The sequence below is a fragment of the Sarcophilus harrisii genome, chromosome 3 (assembly GCF_902635505.1).
Source record: "Sarcophilus harrisii chromosome 3, mSarHar1.11, whole genome shotgun sequence".
In the NCBI taxonomy this organism is placed as follows: domain Eukaryota; kingdom Metazoa; phylum Chordata; class Mammalia; order Dasyuromorphia; family Dasyuridae; genus Sarcophilus; species Sarcophilus harrisii.
In genome coordinates this window covers 263,394,190-263,412,932 of record NC_045428.1, presented here as the reverse complement: position 1 = coordinate 263,412,932, position 18,743 = coordinate 263,394,190, and the positions used below count along the sequence as shown (strand labels likewise).

Sequence of the window (18,743 nt, the reverse complement as noted above, 5' to 3'; positions counted from 1 at the left end):
AAATGTAAAGATAGTTTTCAACATTATCCCTTGCAAAATCTTGTGTTCCAAATTTTTTGCCTCCCTTCTCCCCACTCCCTTCCCTAGAAGGCCAATAATTCAATATATGTTAAGCATGTAATTCTTCTATATATATTTCCACAATTATCATGCTTCAGAAGAAAAATCAGATGAAAAAGGAAAAAAAAATGAAAAAGAGAGCAAAAAGCAAGAAACAACAACAAAAAAAGATTAAAATAACTGTTGTGATCCACATTCAGTCCCCATAGTCCTCTTTCTGGATGCAGATGGCTCTCTCTGTCTATTGGAATTGACCTGAATCACCTTGTTGTTGATAAAGGCCAAGTTCATCACAATTGATCTTCACATAATCTTGCTGTTGCTCTGTACAATATTCATTGGTTCTACTCACTTCCTTTAGCATCAGTTCATCTAAGTCTCTATAGGCTTTTCTGAAATCATCCTGCTGATTGTTTCTTGTAGAACAATAATATTCCATGACAACCACAAATATTTTTGCATATGTGGGTCTCTCTCTCACAGGATTTTATTTTTAACTTTTCCTTTTACAAATCATCACTATCAATAAGAATAAGTTTCAGTATGCATTGTACTACTGTATTAATCAATTATATGTTTTGCCTCTTGTGTGAAAAGTGCTTTTCAGCACTGGAGAAGACAAAATGATGAGTAAGTCCTACTTTAAAGATCTTGTAATGAGATAAATTGTAGAAATAGATAAACACAAAAGGAGAACATAATCATTTGCCAGTATAAATATATAAAGTGCTTTAAGGATTGAAAGAAAGGAGAGAACATCATACAGAGAAAATCATGGAAACTAAATTTGAAGTCACCTTTAAAATATAGTAGGCAGAGATGGGGCAGAAGAGTAGGAGATTCAAATGAAAGAACAGTCAAAGAAGGAACAGCTAAAAAGGGTTAGTACATAGAGTGCTCTCCCTGGAATCAGGAAGACCTAAGTTAAATCTGGCCTCAGATACCACTTACTAGCTGTATGATACTAGGCATGTTACTCATTTACCCCTGTTTGCCTCAGTTTTCTTATCTAAAAAATGAGCTAGAGAAGAAAATGCTCTACTATCTTCACCAAGAAAACTCCAAATGGGGTCATAAAGAGTTAGAATTGACTGACAAAACAACAACATAGAGAAACAAGGAGAAATAGGACTGGAAGATTAGGACCATATAAAGGATTTAAATTCTATACTGAGGTGATTGGATTTTATATATAGTTAATGGAGAAATGTGGTAAAATTTTTGTTGTTGTTTTATGGGGGGGATGCTATTATTAATAATAATGACAACTTATAATTACAGAATGATTTATGTTTTGAAGTATTTTCCCAGCAACAATCCTATGAGATGTGTGTGCAAGTATTATTGCTTTATAGAGGTAAGGAAAATTGTGCGCAGAGTGATATTCTCATAGTTACCTAGCTTCTATGTGGCAGAACTTTAGATGGGTTTTTTGATTATTACTTCAAGGTTTATTCTAAAAAACCACAAATGAATAAAGTTGTGCTTTAAAAGGTATAGTCTGTCTTTCCAACAAGGCCAGTTCAAATGATCTTGTGTTGAAGAGAGCCATCTACACCCAGAGAGAGGCCTGTGGGAACTGAGTGCAGATCACAACATAACATTCTCACTTTTTTGGTTGTTGTTTGCTTGAATTTTGTTTTCTTTCTCATTTTTTTTTCCTTTTTGATCTGATTTTTCTTGTGCAGCAAGATAATAGTATAAATATGTATACATTTATTAGATTTAACATATATTATAATATGTTTAACATATGTTGGATTACTAGCATTACTAGCCATCTAGGGGTGGGGAGAAATTTGTAACACAAGGTTTTACAAGGGTCAATGTTGAAAAATTATCCATGCCTATGTTTTGAAAATAAAAAGCTTTAATAAAATAAAAAGAAAAAAGAAAAAAGAAAAAAATAGTCCAGTCTAACAGTTCTATGTAAAATAGATTAAAGGGATAAGAAATGGAAGCTAAAAATTAAAAGTCTTTTGTGGTAGTCCAGAAAAAGATAATAAAATAAGGAAAGAAGAGAAGAAATTAATCAATAAGCATTTACAAATATGTGATTGGAGCTCAGGAGAAAAGATGGGTCTGGTATATATTTAGGGGGCTAATTTGCATAGATGTGTAGTAGAAACCAGGAAATTAGAATTGTGAAGCAAAAATCATAGATTAAAAAGAGAAGGCTAGATTTGGAATCTTAGAGGATCTTACATAGACAATAGGAAGATGACCTAAGGATGGACTAAGTAGATAGATAAGAGGAGAATGAAAAAACCAAGGCAGAGAGAAAGGAGAGTGGGGAAGGAGAAAAATATGGATGACAGTGGCAGTTAATTTAGAGAGCTAAAAAGGTCATAAATGAGAAAAGGCTGTTGGACTTTAAAAGTTAGATAATTAGTCATCTTAAAAATAAGAATTTCAGTGGAATAATGCTATAAAGAATGAGGGGTTAATGGTGTTGAAGAAGTGGAGACATGATGTATAGACCATCATATCTAGAAATTTGATAGTGAATGGAAGAAGAGTGATGGGAAGATAGCTTGAGGAAGTACAAAAATTGAGTAAAGTTGGGTTTTTTGGAGAGTTAATGCCGCTACATATAAGTTTAAAGCATTATGATTCTAGGCAAAGGGAAAGGAAACTGTGAATGGAAAGGGGAAAATTGAGGATGTCAACATAAGTAAATCCAAATCCAGTGTAAGTTACATGTTATAAGGGTGTAGGGTTGGGAGGAGAATGGAAAGGACACAATTAAAATTTGTATGGGGTTTCTTTTAGCATCTTGATTTTTAGTTTAATTCCTGCTTTAAAAAAAAAGTATTCTGGTTTAACTTTGTATACCTGTTTGCTAGGAACAATAAGTTAATATAACCCCTGGAAAACAACTTAGGTTTCTTTCCATTTTGCTACAGAAGCACAACTAGTAAGTCTTCATGTCACTTAGAAATTAGATTGGGATTGGAGTTATTATTAAGGGGATATCAAAACTATTTTGGGGGGTAGAAATAATAGAATTGAATTCTTTGTAATTATATTAAGTCTCTGTCTCTCAGCGAACAATGTCAGCCCTGAGGCTTAGCAAAAATTAAATGGAAGCTCTCTGTTGCTCCTGATACCCTTTATTTTGTATTCTATACACACACACACACACATATATGTATATATATATATATATATACACATATATTTTTTTTTTCCCCCAGAAGATCATAACTCTTTATATTCAAGAACTATACCTTCACTTTTGTATCTTCCCCACCATTCAGTATGTAATGGTAAATGAAAAACTCCAGATAAAAAGTGAGTTATGTTGGACTAACCTAATTTTTAAAATTTTACTTCATTGTTTGATATTAGACTTTGACTATCTACAAAATATTTGGTAAATACTGTGGGTGAAATTGCTGCTTTGTCAGGATGACACGATGTACATTTAATGTGGATGCATTTAATCTGATACAACTTCATTATGTCTGCAAAGACTCATTTAATTAGAATACTAAAGGAATAGAGCAAAACTTCTATGGATAGAATCTTTGTTTAAAAAAAAAAAGGAAAATTTCATACTCTTCCCTCATATTCTGGGAATCTATAATAATGGAATGCTCACTTTAAGGATTGGCTATGAATGGGAAACAGTGCAGGTTACACCATTAGTGGATTAATCAGGACTGAGTAAATTGGGAAAGAGGCTAGAACCGGAAGGTAGAAAGACTAAGAAGATATTTGAGATTCAAGAAGATCCAAGATAGAAGTTAAAATGGAACCAAACCCTTAACAAGAGTTCAGAAGCAGGGGAATATGATTAAAAAAACAAAACAAAACAAAAACTGGCATATCTTAGTTAACAATTAGGAAAGCAAAATAAGTACATTGGACTTAAAAATGAGGTAAGAAATATCAAACTATAAGAACTTTGTCTTCTCATTGCCTGTCAGGAAATTTTATTCAAGAACTTGATAATTGCTTTCTGGTTTGATTACACTGACATTTGTGGCTGTAAAAAGATTCAGTGACCGACATCCCAAACAAATGCCAGCCAAATCTGGGAGCATTACACTGTTGCCTTCTCCACAACTAAAGCATGGACCAAATAGGTGACACAGTAGATAGAATGGCTGGAGTGAGGAAAACCCTGAAGAATTAATATAATCTGTTTTTTTTTCCCCCAATGTTTTCATCTGTCAAGCGGAGATAATAATAGTACCTACTTCGATGATTGTTATGAGGAATCAAATGAAATAATAATTGTGCCTGGCACATAACAACATTATATTATTGTTCAGTCATGTTCCAACTCTTTGTGACCCTATTTGGGGTTGTCTTTACAAAAGTGGCTGAGAGCTTCGGCATTTCCTTCTCCAGATCATTTTACAAATGAGGAAACTGAGGCAAACAGAGTTAAGTGATTTGCCCATGGTCATTCAGTAAGTATCTGAGACCAGATTTGAAGTCCAGCACCAACATTTTATTCACTGTGTCACCTAGCTGCTTTAGCTGCTATAAACATGTTAACTATTTATTATTATTAATAATAATAGTAATTATCATTAAAAGTATTATAGAAAGGCAGCTCATCGTGCTTAGAGATTCTTATAGAAGCTGCATTGAATTTCTTTTTCATTAGCCAAGAGATCCTGGCACCAAATTCTGCATCCTACTTTTATCTCTTCAACAAGAGACTTGACTTCTGATTTCCTGCATGTAGTATTTTGCCTCGAGTCAGGAACACAAGAAGAAAGAAGATTGTCAGAGGTGCAAAGATTCTGTCTGACAACCTCTACATCCCCAGGGAGGGCAAATAGCTAACTAAACGAAGACCCACTTGATTATAAGCTGCTTAAGGACAGGGATTTCATTAATCAAAACAGTAAATTCTGAGACATCAAGTATAGTGCATTGCACCCTATGGGCACCAGCTAAATGCTTGTTGATGATAATGATGATGAAAATCAGACTAATCATTTATTTAAATTCGTGTTGATTACCTTTCTTAGCCTACTCATGTTATGAAACCCTTTTAGTATACACTCAATAAATCTGACATGCAGTTGCATTTCCCATTCAGAATGAATTAAAAGGATAGTGAGCTTAATAGTAACAATTGCCTTTTTTTAATTGCTTTGAAGAGTGTCATGCTAAAGTTGCTAGGCTGAATTAAACTTTTGCCTCCAATAATTTTTTTTTAACTTCAGGTAATTTATCTCTGTATTTACCTGAAAATATAGCATTTATTTCCAAGTTCATAAGAGACAGTAATCAAGGCAAAAATTGCAAGTACTAAGAATAAGTTTTTTTTCTCTTGGGATGCCTTAAAAATTGAAATGTGTGAAAAAAAAAAGTTCTGTTAGTGTACTTATAAATTTGTGCAACAAATGCTAGATGCTATGTCTTGTTGCAAAGGGAAGTTTAGATAGTAATCAGTCTTTCCTTGTGTCAGTGTCTAGAGAGTTTGAAGTATATAGTTTTAGCCTTATATAAAATAAAAGAAAAAAAAATTTTAAATGAACATTTGTTGAAAATATTTTTAAATTTCCTTCTGACTTCAATCTAATCTGTCTTTCTTTTAAATGAACAAATTGCAAATATCACTGATAAGCATAATATGAAATCAACCTAGTCTATCACATGTATGGGGTTATATATGGGGTTTTTGCTCAGTAGTTGAATAAGCGTGATTTTGCTTACTGTGCTACCACTAAAATGCTGTGTTCTCCTTGGTACAAACATAATAGACATACAAATAAACACACATACATATATAATCACACTTAAGTAATCTCAGATCCACTAGCTCTCTCCTTCCCAAACTAATATGTATATAACTGTTTTATGTATGTTGGCTGCCCCAAAAAGTTGTAATGCAGTTTTAACTTTGGTGTATGAAATCTTCAAGATATCCTAAATTTGTGAATAAATTACTTGAGAAGGCTCTTTCCAAGCGATGCATCTATTTACTTCCTCTTCTTTTACTCCCTAATTCTGTACTGCCTGGCTTCAGATTTCATCATTAAACCAAAATTCCTTTCTGCAAACTTACTTATGACCTCTTAATTGCCAAATCCAATGGCTTTTTCTCAATTTCCATCCTTCTAGATTTCTCTGTACCTTTAACATTGTAAATAACCCTTTTCTTGATGCTCTCTTTTCTCTAGGTTTCTGTGACAGTATTATATCATGGTTCTTTTATTGTCTATCACACTTCCTACTATCTAAAATCAAGTTCCTTTGCTGGACCTTCATCAAGGGCATGGCCACTCACAGTGGGTGTCTATCAAGACTGTGTTCTGACTCTTCACTGTCCTCTCTCCATACTCTCTTACTTGGTGACATTGTTAGTTCCCAACAATTAAATAATCATTTCTATGTGGATGATCTCAAATCTGTTTTTCCAATTCTAATCTCTGCTCTGATTTCTAATCTCTCAAATTAGATGTTTAATAGGCTTAAATTTAACATGTCCCAAATTGAATTCATTATCTTCTCTCTAACCCTCCCCTCTTCCTAACTTCCCTTTTACTATCAAACCCTTCTAGTTACACAAATTCCCAATTTATATGCCATTCTAAACTCTTCAGGCTCTCACACCTCTCTCCCATCCCTCCCAATAGACAGTTTGTTCCCAAGACCTTTTTGATTTTTTCTTCATAACTTTTCTTCCACATATCCCTTTCTTTCCTCTAACACTGCTAATATCCTACTATAATCAATCAATCAATATTTATTAAATGCGTATTAATGTATTAGGTGTGAAAGTAATACTGAAGATTCTCATTTCCTTGGGGCTAAATTATAGTACCTCACTGGAAGGTCTCCCAGATACAAGGCTCTCCTAATGATAGTCCATTCTGTATTCAACTGTCAAAATAATATTCCTAAAATAGAAAACTGACCATATGCCTCCCCTCCATTAAATAAATTCTCTATATGATTCTCATAACCTCAAGAATTCTTGGTTTGACATTTAATGCCATTCATAAATTATACTTTTAAAAAATCTTCTTATACTTTACTCCTTATCTCCTCCACTCTCTCCGAACCCCACTGCCCACATAATCAGTGAATGTTACTTTTTCTTCCTCACATAAGTTTTAGTTGAAACTAAACAAGTTTAGTTTAGTTCTCCAACTCCAGGCATTTTCACTAACTATCCCTCATTCTGAAATGCTTGCTTTACCTTCTCATTTCTACCTCCTGGCCTCTCCAACTGCCTTCAACTCCTGGTTAAAATCCCAACCTCTGGGAAAAAGACCCACATGTACAAAAGTATTTGTAGCAGCTCTTTTTGTAGTGACAAAGAACTGGAAACTTAATGCCCATAAGTTGGAGAACGGCTGTATAAGTTATGGTGTATGGATATAATGAAATACTATTGTTCTATAAGAAATGATGAGCATGCTGATTTCAGAAAAGCCTGAAAAGACTTATATGAATTGATGCTGAGTGAAGCAAAAAGAACCAGTGATAAGATTGTATGGTAATCAACTGTGATGGACCTGGGTCTTTTCAACAATGTAGTAATTCAAGGAAATTTCAATAGATTTGGGATGGAAAATGCCTTCCACAACATGAGAGAGCTATCAAGACTGAATGTGGTTCCAAGCATAGTGTTCATTTTTTAAAATTTGTTTTTTACTTTTTGAATTTTTTTTCCTTTTTGTCCTTATTTTTTTTGCATAACATGACAAATATGGAAATATGTTTAAAAGGTTAACACATTTTAAACATATATATCAGATTGCTTGCTATCTTGGGAAGGGAGGAAGGAAAATTTGGAACACAAAATCTTACAAAAATGAATGTTGAAAACTATCTTTGTATGTTTGTAAAAGTAAATACTTTTGGGGAAAAAATGTAATTGGGAAAATGAATACTGTTGAGAAAAATGTAATTGGGAAACAGTAACAATAAATGATAATAAATAAAATAATAATAAATAGTAATAAATATGCATGGAAAATAAATAAAAATATAACAGAAAAAAATAAAACCCCACCTTCTATAAGAAGAATTTCTCAGCCTAATCTATTTAAGGTCAATACCCCTTTCTCTCAATCATTTTCAGTTGAAGTATATGTTGGAATATTGTTCTCTGCATGTTGTCCCCCATATCAGACTATAAACCTCTTGATAGCTGCAACTGTTTTTTGTCTTTTCTTTATAACCCCAATGCTCAGTGTTGACACACAACAAACAGTGTTTATTGACCATTCCCAATTATTAACTTTTTATATACATGTTATTTATCTACATTGTTATTTTCTCTTCTTTAGATACATTATTTTCTCTCCATTAAAATATATTTTATTTTGAGTAGATATTGCTTCAATCTTATAGTTTTTTTTTCTTTCCTTAGTATTGTATTCCTTAGTACCTAAGAGAAAGTCCCATTGAAAACAAATCGATATTAGTTTTGTTTTTTTCCTATCACAAGCTATTACAAGTCATATCTTTTTTTTTTTTTTTTTTTTTTTTTTTTGTATGATCCACTTTTCTTGACAATTGGAGGATTTTCCTGAGATAAAGTAAATCTTAAGGGCACTGTAATACTCTACTTGGAGTCGGCAATTCTAAAAAAAAATCTAACCTTAAAGTACTTATTTCAAATAATGAAATGTATTTTACTGCTCAAGAAACCCCCAAAACTATGCTACCATATGCCTTTAGGAGGAAGGTAGTTTATAACCTTAGTTTCTATAGGCCCTCAATTTCTTTAATAATGATTTCTTTATAATTATATTGATAGCTAACATTTATAACACTTTAAGGTTTACAAAGCATTTTATCTTTCATCTTTGCAATACCCCTGGAAGGAATTTGCTATTATTATATTCAGTTTACAGATGAGGAAACTGATTCAGACAATCAAATAATTTTCCCAAGGTTACAGCTTAGTAAGTATTTGAGATTGGATTTGAACTTGATTTTTCCTGACTAGATTCACCATGTTATTCATCTATAAAACAAGCATTGTTATGCTAAATGAAAGTTATTTTCACACAGGTAGTAAGTAACTATCTGAGGCTTCTTGGCTCTAAGTCCTATACTGTACCAGGGGTCCTCAAACTTTTTAAATAGGGGGCCAGTTCACTGTCCCTCAGACTGTTGGAGGGCCAGACTATTGTAAAAACAAAAACTTTGTTTTGTGGGCCTTTAAATAAAGAAACTTCATAGCCCTGGGTGAGGGGGATAAACGTCCTCAGCTGCTGCATCTGGCCCATAGTTTGAGGACCCCTGACACTTAACAACCTGATTACCAATTATTTTATCTGGAATAAAGGAATTATAATGAGGGTAGGCATCAGGGAAGAGTAAGTAGAAAGCAAGTTTTGAGCTTTTGAAGACCTGATTTCAAGGTCTGCCTCTCAATACCCAAAGGCAACTCTCTGAACTGTTAATTTGCAGAAAAGAGTGTGGTCAACTTTGGCAGAGAGATTTTCTTCTATTAATAAAATCACAGATTTTGAGGGGCCTCCCCCTAAAAATGGCAAGTAATAAGTTTGGATAAGTGTGAGAGAAGATAAAAAGGAGTAAGTTGGAGGTTAATTAATGCTAGGCTGAGAGTTTTGATTGATAATATTGAGGCAAAATTCACTCCAATAATATTAGGGTCCCCGGCTTAGTGTCCCAGATATGGGGAAAGAATTCATAAACTCGATTTGTCTCCAAGTTCAGGGGCAAAGACTTATTATAACTAAATTCCAAAGGATTTTAGCAAAGAGCCAAGAAGCAAGAAAATAATTTTATAGGAAAGACAAACAAAGATCAGGTTCAAGTAACTGTTATGCTAATTTTTTAGAATAGAAGAACAATTGAGCTGTGGTAGGGTGGGATTGCACCCATTATTGAATTCTATGGCTTCTTGAAAAGTACTGAATAGAGGTGGAGCAAATCCCTTAGAGGTGCATCCCCTCCCATCATTGAATTCTATGGCTAACAGATTGTTCTCTTACTTACAGCATGGTTTGTGACACTCCCAAGGCTCAACAGTCTTAGGGTTTATCTGAAATTGCTAATTCTCCTCAGGAGATGTTTTATCAATACTATGAAGAAATACTACAGAAAGACACTTGGAAATCCCTGATCTATTCTAATAGATAAGGTTCTCATTGATAAGAAACAACCTTTTGTCATGGTTCTTAGAATCAACATTCTGTATAAATATCTTCAGTTTCTTTACTGAATTTCATTAGATATGAAACTTATTTTATTTTATTTTTTTTTTTAGTGTCTTCAAAAGCATACCATCTCAAAAGCTTACCAGTACTGTGATTCTGGCTTAATCATGTAATAGCACCAGACCTTGGTTTTATCATTTATAAAATGAAGGTGTTGATCTTGATGCCCCCATTTCTAGTTCTACATATATGAGATCATACTGCTGTTAAGTTCCCTTAAAAGGCAGATTAAAGGAACCATAATATCTTCCCTCTATACTTTTAGAGAGGAATCTTTCATTTTCATAATGAAGCACCAGACTGGTAGCAAGTCACTTAAACCCCTTTAGTCTGAATTTTTCTACATTAAAGTGAAAATAATCCATAACTGTAATGGTGGAGAAATTTAGGCAAGATAGAGATTAGAGAGTTTTTAATATTTTATTTGAGAGGGAAAGATTGTGCTGGGGGCAAAACAGGATCCATGTTTCCTCCATGGCTGAGTAAGTCTCAAAATATCCAGCAATGAATGTGAGTTCTCAATGAAATTTTTATGGCTCTAAGCTTGGGTAAACTAAGGCAGGGGGGTAGAGTCCAAACTCTGGTGTGTGTGAATTTCCAAGAAGGGGACCATCAATCTGGTTCTGATAGGTTGAAGGATAGGACCATAAATTCTGATAAATTGGGAGTAAAGGAGATGTCCCACTAGAGCCAGGAAGTCTGGAACTTTGAGATAGAGGATACCAATTAGGTATCTGAGATAGGACATGTGGAGTTTTATGACTCTTTTGGAATGCCAGAGTGGTCAGATCTCCAAGCCTTAATTATCTCAGTCTTAATGATCAGGAACAGGGGTTGAAACCAGGGGGACTGAGGCAGAACAATTCAAGGAATTGAAACAGGACAATTTAGGGAAACTGAGGTAGAACAATTTAGGGAAACTAAGGCAGGACAATTTAGGGAAACTGAGGCAGGACAATAAAAGGGAACTGTGACGCAACATAATCTATTCATATCTTTAAAGAGAGGGGTACATAATTAATTTCCTCTCTCACACCTCAAAAAATTTTATGAAATATTTAAAAAACTGGGGGGGGGGTGGATTCAGGGACGATTGCTCAGTAGATTGGTAAATTTCAAGCTCTCCCAATTTCCCCCACAAATAGAACAAATTTGAGGAGAAGATAGACTAGTGAAAAAAAAGCAAGAGAGGCAGAACTGGACAATATCTGAAGAAAGACCTCTGAGAATTATCTGGATCATAATTTGACCTTTCTCTGAAAACCATTCTCCAAATAATATGTTCTTTTTGTGAAAAAGTAGCAAATAAATTAAGGCTACATCTTGAAGAAGCATATATCAATTACATTTTATAGATAAAGAAACTTACATTAAGAAACTTGCTCAAGATTAAAAAAAAAAGTTGTCAGATCACAGAATGAGAACTGGAGAAGACCAAAAAAGATTTGTTTGCCCCCAGAACAGCTTTTGCTTTACTTTCAATCAAAAATCAATTTAAAATAAAAAGCAAATTTTACTTTGAAATAAAATGTTCCTAATGTTGACTCTGTATGTGTGTTAGTTTCTAATCTTCACTCAGTCTTGATTACTACCCTCTATGATCAGAACCCATCAATGAAGATGGAGAAAAATTCTGAAATGGAAGAAAAATACAATGAATTAATGAGAGAATGTGGAAAAACAGTTACAATTGGAAAAAAGATTCAGACACCTGAAGTCGGGAAACTAAGTTTTAAATTCCATTTTGGAGACTTACTAATAATCCTAAACAAGTTGTTTAACCTATCTAGTTCTCATTTTCTCCATTTATAAAATAAGAAGATTAAATCAGGTGTCTAAAGATTCTTCTAGCTCTATGTTACTATTCTCTAAAATCTTTTCCAATTTAAAATCCCATTATCCTATGAACTTGAAATAAGAATTGGTGTTCAAATAATCATATTAGATGTATTATTCGCGTGAAGTCAAAAACACATTTTCAGTAACATCTTTTGAAAACTGGGTCTCATGCTATTGAAGTAGCTCTAGAAATTATGACCTTTATCCCTTTGATCCAAATGAATTTGGGATTCAAATGACTTGAAAGGGAAATAATGGAGTATAACTTCTAGGAAAAATCTATCAGTGATCCTGAGGTCCCTTGACTTTGGAATGCTATTGTTCTAACAACAGACTTTAGGAAAGATATGGCAGTAATCCTGAGGTCCTCTAACCTTAAAATGCTATTGTTCTAACAATCTGTTTGTCAATTATTCTAAAGTCTTCTGGCTTTAGGATAGTCCTACAAACATTGCAGCCTGTCAGATAGGAAATCTGCTCATCAGTGATAACCAAGTTACTGAGACAATAGTGAATAAATGACTACTCAGTTCTACCCCTGGGCCATAAAATTAGCATGAAGAATCAGATCTTTCTTTTCCTATAATTTTTTTTTCTTAATTTAGTGAAGGGGGAAATCTACATTGAGAAGGGGGAATATAGAAACTCACAGAATGTAGGTGCAACTTGACATTTTGAGGTTAAATTGGAAAAGATGCTTTCTTTGCAATGAGCACTTTTGATGTATGCTGAAGATGATATATAATTCCTGACAGTGATGGCATTCTTTCCAGTTTGGGGTTCACAATAGTTTATAAGGCTGTTTTATTTAGAATTAAATGACTGTTGTCGTTCTGCTATAATATGACCATGTTAAATCTAGTTACTTTCAAACAAAATAAAATCTCTTAATCATTGGTTTTTTTTTTATTATTTTGTTTTTTCTTATGGAAAATGGGGCAAGGATATGATACTTAAGGATTTATCTCTGTTCACATTGAAAAGAAGACAAAAAGGAAGGTAGCAAGGAAGGAAGGAAGAAAAAAAGAAAGGAAAAAAGGAATGAAAGAAGGAAGGAAGTGTAATGCTGGAGAAACTGAGCAAGATAAGAGATTAGAGAGCATTTAATAATTTACTAAATGGGAGAGATTTACTGGGACCAAATGGATCCATGGGCTGAATGAGACTATCAACTCAAAGAATCCAGCAGCAAATGTCAGATACAAGATTCTTTTATAGGGTAACAAAAACAATGACATAATGGGGGAGGTACCTGGATGGGGAAGGCACATAGTAGGAATTTAATAGTAGCTTCTTAAACTGAATAGAATGCTAGAGCAGAAAGTGACATCAGAGATCATCTAGGACAGGGATTCTTAACTTTTTCCCAAACATTAAGAGGAAATGGTTATAACCTGAGGCACAGTAACTGAATAGGACAATTAGGGAAACTGGTTCAGGATATTAAAAGAGAACTGTGGCACAACAAAAGGAAGAAAGGGTGTGGAATGGATGCAAGACCCCCTTTCCCAAATTAATTAATCAGAGACATTTCAAGTATAAAGAGAAAGCAAAAGAAAATTTATGAAGAAAATTTAATCCCTGCAGGGAGAGGCACAGCACACACAGGAGGCATCCCAGTTCCTGCCATGTGCTCCACCAGACCAGTAGGAAGTAGAACAACCGGTTACATGGGAAAAGACCCAATTTTTTTCATTGGGTCTTGTGGGTCACATCACTTCCTGTAACTTCACTGACGGAGAGTCTGACATTTTAGAGATCATGTGACTTCCCATAGTCCTTCTTCTTGAACCCAGGGTCCAAGACTTGATCTTCTGGTGCTGAGAAAAGGGATCATGTGACTTAGGCTTACTCTCATAAACTGAGAAAACTTCATCCAATCAGTCTCATTCAGAAGGAAGGAAGGAAGGAAGGTGTTGTGCCACAGTTCCCTTTTGATGTCCTGACCTTGTTTGTCCATTGTCCCATTTGGTTACTCTGCCTCAGGTTATAGCCTTTCCCTCTTAATGTTGATGAGATAAAGATTTTATTATCTTTAGGCTATAATTATTCCTTCTATGTTTGACTGGATAAAGGTCTATCCATTTTAGACATCATTAGAATATCAGTAACCTCTCCAGTACCTCCCTCCATTGTGTCATCCTAGGTCTCCCCCTCCACCATTAAGTTATCCCGATCCAGGTACCTCCCTCATTATATCATTGTTCTTATTATCTATAAAATCTTGCTGTCCTGATGCTCAGGGCTGGATTCTTTGAGACGATAGTCTCGTTCAGCCCTGGGACCAACCATGGATCCATTTGGCCCCAGTATATCTCTCCATTTAATAAATTACTAAATTGTTCTCTAATCTGTCTTGCTCAGTTTCTCTGGCATTACAAAGGAAAGAAGGAAGGAAGGGAGGGAGGGAGGGAGGGAGGAAGAGAGAAAGTTAGGAGGGGAAAAAAAGGTGGTTTTTTTTTTTTTTTCTTAATTCTTTCTTCTCCCTCCTCCCTAACAATAATTCTATTCTAACTCCATTAGGGGAAAATGTTACCTTCAACATATTTTGTATATGAAATAGACAGTGGCAGATGCCTCAAATGTTCATAATTATGGGAGTTATGGAAGAGTAAGCTTCTTCCCACTGTGTTTCATTTAAATGCAGAAGCTGGGAGGAGGGAAGCCCTCTGGGTAAATTAGCACAAGGAGGATTTACTAAAGTGAATTAACTATGACGCAGTCCCTTAACGCATTCATTTGATGATCCTGCAAGTCTCATTCCTAGTTACCAGGATTCTGTGCCTGCACAGGTACAACATGGTGTTCATTAAGAAATGAAATGACTTCTCTTGAGTAAAAATACCTAATGAATCTGTAATTAAATAGGAAGCTCACCTTCCTGACCATTTTTATTTCTTTCTCTGTCTTTCCCTCTCTCTCTTCCTCTCTATCTTTTCATTTCCCCCTCCCTCTCTCTCTTCTCTCCTCTCCTACCCCTCTCCTGCTTTCCTTGCCTCCTTTCCCCCTCTCAATCTCTGTCTTTAATTCTGCATATGCATAGCCCGTCACATACATATACATTTCTACACACATCCCTTTTCTTTATCTCCTTTCCCTCATGCACATCCTAAGACAAACATCTGAGAGAGCAGATGGCTGGCAAGGGAGCTGTGGCTACAGACACAGAGGATGCATCTTCCAAATCTGCTTTGCCTAGGTGACAGAGTATATTGGTTGGAAAGTTCTTTTTTTCAAACAATTAAAATAATCAGGATTCTAGTTCTAATTCAAATTTTGAATAGCTCTGTTTGTTTTGACAAAGATATTTAGCTCCATTACTCTCCTTATTTATTCAAAGAAGATGAAAAGAATTGGTCCTCATAAATACTTAAGAACTTTGAGGGAAGAAATGCCATTAGTCATTTCTTTGTAATTCACACCACCACCAAGCCTTCTCTTTATTGGGCATTTTATGCTTTAGGATAGGAAATAAGGATCTCTGTGACTGTTGAGGGCATTGGAAGTCATGCAGAGAGAGGAATATTTTTCTTTTTTCTCATATCCCCAAACTAGTCAACTTACTTATTGACTCACCAACCTATAATTTCACCCTTTTTAGAGTGAAAGAATTATAGAACCAAAGAGATGAGAAACAACTGAGATAAGAAAGGAGAGAATGTAATTAATTTAAAAACATTTTTGACCTCTCAGAAAGGGAATAGCATTAAAATCTCAGAGGCAAAAAGTAATTTAAAGTCTTGAAGATCTTATGGTTCCAGTTTTTTTAGTTTTTGTTTTTGTTTTTTTTTCTGATCATCAGGCCTACTCTTCATATGCTAACATTTAATTGGACTTTTATATTATCTAGCAAGAGGCCAGGGTGTTTTGGGTTAAATAAACTAAGAAACAAGGCTGAGACAATCTTGGAAATGAGTATAAGGTGTCAATTATCAAAGCTCTGTACTCAACACTGGGGATTAATTACAATATTTCAAAGAAGATAAAAATGATTTATTTTAAAGAAGTGTAGAACTTCATCTGGAGGTAGCAATTTTGAAATCTTGAAGTCCTATACCTTAACTTACATCTTTAGTTCTACCTCTAAAGTGAAGAGAATATGAAGACTACAGAGGTTTTCCAAGAGATAACTTGGGAACTAAGAATAAGGAAATAGAGTGAATAGATTATGTGAAATCCTCCATTCCTAATTATGGGGATAGAAAATATCATCCTTAAAGTCATTTGTTATATCCCCAATCAACAATGGCCCTTTCTTATACCTGAAGTTTTTTGTTTTTTTTTTAAACTTGTTTGATTTTACCTTGCTCTACACCTGTCTTCATCTACCACCAAATAGCCATTTTTAACTTTTCAAATCTCCCTTCATGGATAAAGACACAGGACAGGACAGCTGAAGCCAAAGAAATTTGAGGATTGTTGTGATTATCATAGAAAGTCAATTTATCTGTGATATAATTGTTCATTGGAAATTTTTCAAATCACTCTTAAAATGAATATTTGCTGTTCTCAAAAGTTTTTACTTATTTAGCAGACTTAGAAGATAAGTGAAGAAAGGTGTGTATAAACTATTTTAAATAACTTTCTCCAATTTAATGATGTTAATGATAGAAAAATAAGTGAGGTACTAGTCTCTTGATAAAGAATCATAAGAAGAAATTCCCACTTTCCATAGTATTTTTGTTTCTCCCACACACACTTTATAATAATTGGTTTAGTAACTATAAATGGATTAGTATAGAATAAAATACCATTGTATTTAATTCTGATGGTATTAAGGGAAAAAAATCCTCTAGCAACAATTCAATTATTGCTTGGCAATGAACTATCTGAAAAACAACATATTTTAAAAATGTAATTTTTTCGACTTTGATTTATGGAACATTAACTATTGTTTGAAAGGGCTTCATAGCTTTTTGTTTGTTTATTTTGCTCAATTCAGGGAGGGGAAAAACTACATTGAGAAGGGGGTGTATGGATTTCATGAAATGTAGAGGCAGCTTGACGTTTTGAGGTTAAACTGAAAAGAGGCTTTGATCTATAGTAAACATAAACTAAAATAAAATAAACTTAGGGAATACTTTGAAATTCAAACCAATTCTGAAAATGGTCTAAGCTTATTTAGTGTCCAATAAATGTATGGGACAAACTGAGTAAAGACTTATGATGGGAATATGGCCTTGAGATTTAACAGTAATAAATTGAGCTACAGTTAAAAGTTGCAGATGTTAAATTATCTTAGATAAACAAATACTTCCCTCCTGTCCTTCCAGACTTCTACCTTTTCATTAGCATTTAAGTATCTAATGGACAAAGTGTGTTCTGGAGTCAATATTTAGTCTCTGGGAAAATTAGAACTCTCCAGCAAATAGGAGAAAAGATCAAGGGATGTGACTTCTGGTCTATAAATCTTGTGTTTTGCCATTTGTGCTTTGTACTCCTTTACTAACAACACTTTATCTGTTGGGAGCTGCCCTTTCATGCAAGATTGTAAAAAATCCCTTTTTGCTTCTTATCTTGAGAATCTCTTATTGTTTAAGTGGTTGCTACCGTCCTACACGGTTTGGGGGCTTTTTCTGGCATATTTCTGGTTTGTGAGGGTGTCTTTCTCCCATACCAAATTCTTGGGCAGGTATCCTCCAGAAAGTTCTCCTGTGGTACTTGGATTTGGTTCTGGAACACCTGCCCAATTGGATAAACTTCCAAAGAGAAACACAGGGAGAAAGCAGAAATGGAAATAGGCTAGCAAAGATAGAGGATTAATTCCACCCAGGAGATAAGCCAATTGAGAAAAGTTTGAAATCAGTCAGGTAAGGAGCAATGTAGGTAGGATAAGCACCTAGTGTTGGGGAAGAGATTCTAAGTGGATAGCTCAGTAAGAGGACTGTCTCTCTGCCAAGAACTGAGAAGAGCCACCTGGGTGACTGGGACTGGGATTGGAAAAATTTAGGTGGATAGAGTCCATAAAAGGCTCCTATTTCCCTTTGCTAATGAGAAAATTCTAAGTGGTTCAAATCCATAAGAATTCTTCTGTTTTCCTTTGGTAAAATTAAGTGAATCCATCAGAGGACAAGATATTGTAAGCTTTGGAAAAGGAATAATCTAGCTGGTTCTTTAAAAAAAAAAAAAATCTATCTAGTGCCCAGGGAAAATAGCTCCTTAGAAATAATTGGGATAAAGTACCTATATATATATATGGATTAAATACTGTTGTTTTGTTTGGGCAAGTACCTTGAGGGTTAGGTGTAAATTCAAAGGAGCCTTCAATATCCAGCCAGCAGTGTCTTAAAACTTCCATTCCAGAACTCCCCTCCCCAAGTTGGGACCTAAAATGAGAGTTTGATTGTTTTAGAAAAGTAGTTTGTGTGTTTGTATGTGTGTGTGTGTGTGTGTGTGTGTGTGTGTATGTGTGTGTGTGTGTGTGTGTGTGTGTATGTGTGTATTGTCTTCTGTGTTTCAGTCAGCTGAATTAAAAGATCTGGCTAGTTAGGATTTAAAAATGCTTGTTTTGTACATAATTGGACTCATGCAAATAGCTTTTAGCTAGAGAGAGGAAGGACTCTTCCTCTTTGAGGAAGAGTTCTGAGATGGAGAAAGTTTTTAACTGCCACACCAAAATGAAAAAAGCTGACTTTTCTATGAACCTAGAATTGGCCAAAATGGATCTGCAGA

The 18,743-nt window shown here is 34.5% G+C and overlaps 1 protein-coding gene across 1 annotated transcript in view; it reads left to right on the top strand.

Moving 5' to 3' along the window:
• The window catches only part of IL1RAPL1 (interleukin 1 receptor accessory protein like 1), a 1,491,295-nt gene that overhangs the window by 1,214,039 nt on the left and 258,513 nt on the right, over nucleotides 1-18,743 (top strand). The window lies entirely within an intron of this gene.